Raw genomic sequence first — 5697 nt, forward strand, 5'->3', positions numbered from 1 at the left:
CTCCACAGGCCGCCCCTAATGATGATTTGGATGGAGATGATGATCAGGAGCCGCTCGCCCGGAGAGGCCAGAGGGTTCGACGTCCCCGTCGTTGCTTCACGGGGTCCCATTTATTCAGATGACCTGCCTGTTAATAGGGTTCGCATTTAACTTAGGTGTTGTATTTATCATGCTTGTATGGTTGATGTTATGTATGTTTAGGACCTTTTGTTCTTTGTGTTACTTTGATTATGTAACATATGACTCTAGTTTATATCACTTATGTGGAAACTCTGTGAGTGTTATCTGTTCGACGTATGTGTTTTAGTTTTTTCAGTATAAGTTTCTCTACGCTTATACGTGGCGGAAGTAATCTACATCAACATACGGTTCAACATAACATAAGATGATACTTGAAAATGGAAACACATCCAATAACATAGTACGTACGTTAACTACATCACAATGAACTAGGAAACAGTAAGTTGCAACAATAGCAAGTATGAAACTAATACTAGTAAATCTAAATACTAAAGTGCTAATAATAAGGTAATTTATCTAAACCGACATCTACGGATCGACCCCTAGTGTGCCTTGCCCCTTCACCCTGTGGACGACTCCGACGTGTGTGTCCTGGTTGCCTGCACAGACCGCATTTCTTTGGCCTGTTCGGATCAGCCTCGTCCATAGTGGTCCGAATTCTAGTATTCCTATGACGTCCCTCACTCGCACGCCTCTTGGTGGGATCCAGTATGACTGTCGGCCTATCGTACGGTGGCCAAAAACCCTCAGAAATGGGAGGTGTGAATCCCATCCGGTACACATTGAACACCGAGCTAAGATGATACACCTGGTGGATATACGTCTGCCAAGTAAACTGTGAATAGGCACAGCATGCCAAGGCGTGAGGACAAGAGTAATGAAGTGCCTGAAAATATCCGCAGACACATGTCTAAGCACCGAGTGACACTCTGTAACTACCAAGTGAGAATTACCCAGTAGGAGTGCGAGACGGTAAACTCTAAGTTATCTCTGTCGTACAAAGTCACCGTGAAGTACCCCGCCGTCTTCAGATTGGCCTCTATACGCTTCACCAGATGTTGACTGAATTGCTGTCCGGTTCTTAGTTGTGCCTCTTCCTCTCTCCCCTTGCGAACGAATAGCTCTGCCAACCTCCCATAAGTGGCCTTCACCAGCGAGCACACTGGAAGATTCCTGACCCCCTTCAAGATGGAATTAACACACTCGGAGATATTTATCGTCATGTGTCTGAATCTCCTACCCTCATCCCGATGCTGAGTCCACAACGAATACTCAATCCTATTCGCCCAGTCACACATGGCAGGGTCTTCAGACCGAAGAATATCAAACAAGTAATCAAATTCAACCTCAGTCTTGGCATAAGCTGCATTCACAAGAAGCCTCCTTACGTCCTTGCCCTTGAATGTGAGGGCAAAATTTGCTGCCACATGCCAAATACAGAATGCACAGTACACAGCAGGAGGTAGCCATCCTCCGTCGAGAGCCTCAAGTGCAGCCTTGATCCCGTTGTGCCTATCTAATATAACCAGGAGCCCCAGCTGTGGGGTCACGTGCTGCCGGAGATGGGTTAGAAAGAATACCCAGGACTCTGCATTCTCACCCTCCACGAGTGCAAATGCAACGGGCAGGATGTTGGAATTCCCGTCCTGTGCAATCGCAACGAGCAACGTACCCCCATACTTACCATACAAGTGGGTCCCGTCGATACTCACCAACGCCTTGCAATGTCGGAATGCCTCAATACATGGTGGGAACGTCCAGAAAAGTCGGTGAAAATAGGCTTGCGAGCCGTCGACCTGCCCCCCTCCCCCACTCGAACAGGACTCGTCCTCAGCACTGCAACACTACCAGGCATCGTCAACTGAACTCCTAAGACCCACTGAGGCAGCTCGTTGTATGACTCATCCTAGTCACCATAGATATGGGTGACGGCCTTCTGCTTCGCCAACCAAACCCTCCTATAAGTCGGCATGAACCCAAAGTGTGCCACCGTCGCATTCAACAGTACCTTGATGCTGACAGATGCATCAGCTCTAACCATTGGCATGATGAAGGCCGAGATCACATGATAGTCCAGACTCCTGTGGTCGCTCGAGATGGACGTCGCGAGACATATATGAGGTCTATTGTACCGTTTTACCTCCCAAACACCCTTGCGCTACCCGAGACTTAGCCTAATCAATCATGTGCACCCATTCCCAAACTCAGAACACTTTCCTACATACCGGCGATAGTCGGACTCCACCACTTTGTACTAAATCCCACGACGAATGCTATAAGTCTTCACACTTAACACAGCCTCATCTTTATTCTGAAACTGCTGACCAACCTGAAACTCTGTAAGACCACCAGTCTCCTGGGCATCTCTAGCACCAAATCCAGTAGGCTCCCCAGGAACCCCCTCGTGTCTCATGGCATCCAAGTCCAAAGATGAAAAGTGCGGACGGTACTGCTGTGTACCAGAGCTAGAATCACCGCCAGCCCCAACTGGATTACTCACTGCAATCTCATTGCCACTGTCATCAGCAATGAGGTCCGGCTTCACATCATCGTCGTCGTCATCATCCAGTAATGCATCACCCACACCAGCCGGTGCCCCACACTGTAAAGAAGTCGGCACCCTATCCACGATACCAACCTCTCTGCCCCACTGTAGTTGAGATCAACAGCGAATGACGGGGAGGCGACAGGTTCGTTCGCATGCTCATTCACAGGAACGGACGAAGATGTACCAACAGGTCTCGAGCTAGAATCGGCTACCGTGCCTATAGTGTGGGTATTCCAGTTCGAACCCCCCGAGCTAGATACCACATCAACCAACTTCGCCAACAGCTCAGGTGTCCTAACCTTGGGAAACTGCCGACGACAATGAAACAGGACCTGCAAATCCTCATCACTCCCTATGCTGAAACAATCATACTTCACGGTTTCTTGCAGCACTGAGATCGGAATGCGATAGAATAACTTCTGAACCCGTTTCACGTCTAGTAGACCAAGTTTCTGTAGTATAGAATTCACAAAGTCATCATATCTCATCGTTGGTCTGATAAAAATACTTAGAGGATCCTTATCGATGAACTTCACACCAGATCGTGTTTTTTTCTTAATTGATCCTCTTATCGGTGAACTTCACACTATATTTATACACGTCTGGCCCTTCATAATTCGAAGCTGGCCAATTCGAATTACTATTGAATGCGTGTGTTTAGTTCGAATCACCCTGATTTGAATTAGTGCTTATGTGCGTGTGTGTGTAATTCGAATTACATGAAAATGTGCCTCTGGTTAATTCATGTATCGATTTTTAATTTGGCTTATTTTTGTAATTTTGGTTTGGATTTGACTTATTAACGCGTTTTACCCGAATAAAGATGTACTATGTTGCATGATTCTATTAAGATTATTTTGAACTAATTATTTTTATATTATTTGTGTAAAAATTCCGTATTTTACTACTAATGAAAAAAAAATCAATAAGAAGATATATAGTTTTTGTCATTTTTTTCCATCATTGTTCTTTCTCTATGTTTCCTTTGAATTCAAGAAGCTAGGTTTAATGAAATTTATTGAGACTATACTTCTAGTAAAGTGTGGTTTCAAACCAAATTTTTGTTCGTAAATCGTGATTCTAAACCACCGTGTATTTTGTAATTTATTGTTTTAAACCATTTTACATACACTTAAAATATAATACGAAACGAAAATAGCCAACTTTATTTTAATAGAATTTTATAATATTATATGTATTTTTTATTTTCAATTGGTTTAACAAGAAAATAGAAAAAAATTAACTTAAACATTCAAGATGTAAAAAAAATTTTACGGTTTTTTTTTAAGTTTCTAATTAATTACATTATATAAAATAAATTTTACTGAATTTATAAAAAGAAAAATTCCTAAATTCAACTTACTTTTGAAGCTGAGCTAGACCTGACGCCATAATAGTGACGTGTTTTATTTTTATATCAACTACTAACCACGTTTAGCCTGGTAATTTGGTGATGACCCATGTGGCTAATTGAACCATGCGTATGTTTTTCAGTTTTTTCCGGTTCTCTACATAGTAAATACTAGGTGTACACCGTTACACGTAAAGGTCGTTTGATCAGAAAAATAAATATAATTTAAAAGAAATTAGATAAATATACGACTCCACTGGGGATCGAACCCAGAATCTCTGGTTCCGTAGACCAGCGCCTTATCCATTGGGCCATGGAGTCTTTTATGGTTAACCTTGCCCAAGTTAAATAACTACAATATAATTTGAATATACTATTTACCCTATGATATCGATTCACTTTACGCCCTCATTTATCTTGTTTGATTGTTCCTGATTTTAACGATTTTATCCTATTCCATTCCTTTAATAAAGAATGGAATTTTCGTCCGGTACTCTGATTAGGGGTATTCAAATCCAAACCAATTCAAATTAAACCGCTCATTCAATCCTGATTCAAACCGAAAACCGATTAAAACCGCACTAATTCGGATTTGATTGGATTCTATTTTTTATAAACCGTTGGATTGGATCGGATTTCGGATCTACTTTTCATAACCGATCCAATCTAATTTAAACCGCACAATGTGTTATAATATTATTATTTTATTATTATATTTACAATTATACTTATAATATGTTCAATTTGTTATATATTTTTCTATTATTTATGTATTATTATTATTTAATAAATATTTTATGTTTAAAATATTATTTATTTATTTATTTTAACTAACCTATAATTTTATTTCTATTGTTATGTTATCGTTAGTTTTTTTAAGATATTGTTAAGACTTGTTATGTCATTGTTGATTATTTAAAATTTGATGTTGAGACTTGTTTATGTAATTAATTTTTTTATTTAAAAAACCGTAAATTTAAACCGATCCAAACCGCTTGTAATCGGATCGGATCGGATCGGATTTTCAAAAAAAAAATTCATCCAATCCAAACCGCACCGCACATAAATTAAGCGTTCGGATCGGATGACTTTTTCTCTTAAAACCGAACCAAACTGCACCGCGAACACCCCTAACTCTGATATCCAAGATTTACACAACATATTAGATGTACATGTACCTATCAATTAAATGGCTGGCAAATATTTCAACCAAAATATATACCACGTTAATTTTTTGAATTTAATACCTACTTTTACTAGAGACGAAGAGTTTATTTTTTATGCACCAACATTGTAAAATATTTTATCGAATTGTTCAATTACATATAATTATTCAACAATCAATATAAAAAATAATTATTTTTTTATTATTAATATAGTGCTACGTAATTGAATGTACATCTAAAATTATTTTAAATTGATGGTACATCAAAATTAAATTCAGAAAAATAAAGAATAATTGCACGTTAAGACAACTATTACGTGTATTTTCTTCTTAATCATGTAAAGAATAAATCAATCAACAAATCAACTATCCGTATAAAATATATGTTAGGATATAAAATACATATTAAAAATAAATTAAATAACATGTGTATTTAAATACATAAATAGACGATAATTTGATAATTGATTTTTGATGTGCATTTTTTTTAAATTTTATGGGTACATAACTATTATACCTCCTAGAGGCTTAAACACTTTTCCATTGCTTTTAAATGAATTATTTTTACAATTTTTTATAATTAGCTAAAAATTGCATGTCATTATTCTAAAA

The 5697-nt window shown here is 38.5% G+C and overlaps 1 non-coding gene across 1 annotated transcript; it reads right to left on the reverse strand.

Annotated features, from left to right (window-relative positions):
• Positions 4169-4241, reverse strand: TRNAR-ACG. Its single transcript has one exon. It is a non-coding gene; the product is annotated as a tRNA-Arg (tRNA).

Source organism: Arachis ipaensis, chromosome B05 (assembly GCF_000816755.2).
Source record: "Arachis ipaensis cultivar K30076 chromosome B05, Araip1.1, whole genome shotgun sequence".
Lineage (NCBI taxonomy): Eukaryota > Viridiplantae > Streptophyta > Magnoliopsida > Fabales > Fabaceae > Arachis > Arachis ipaensis.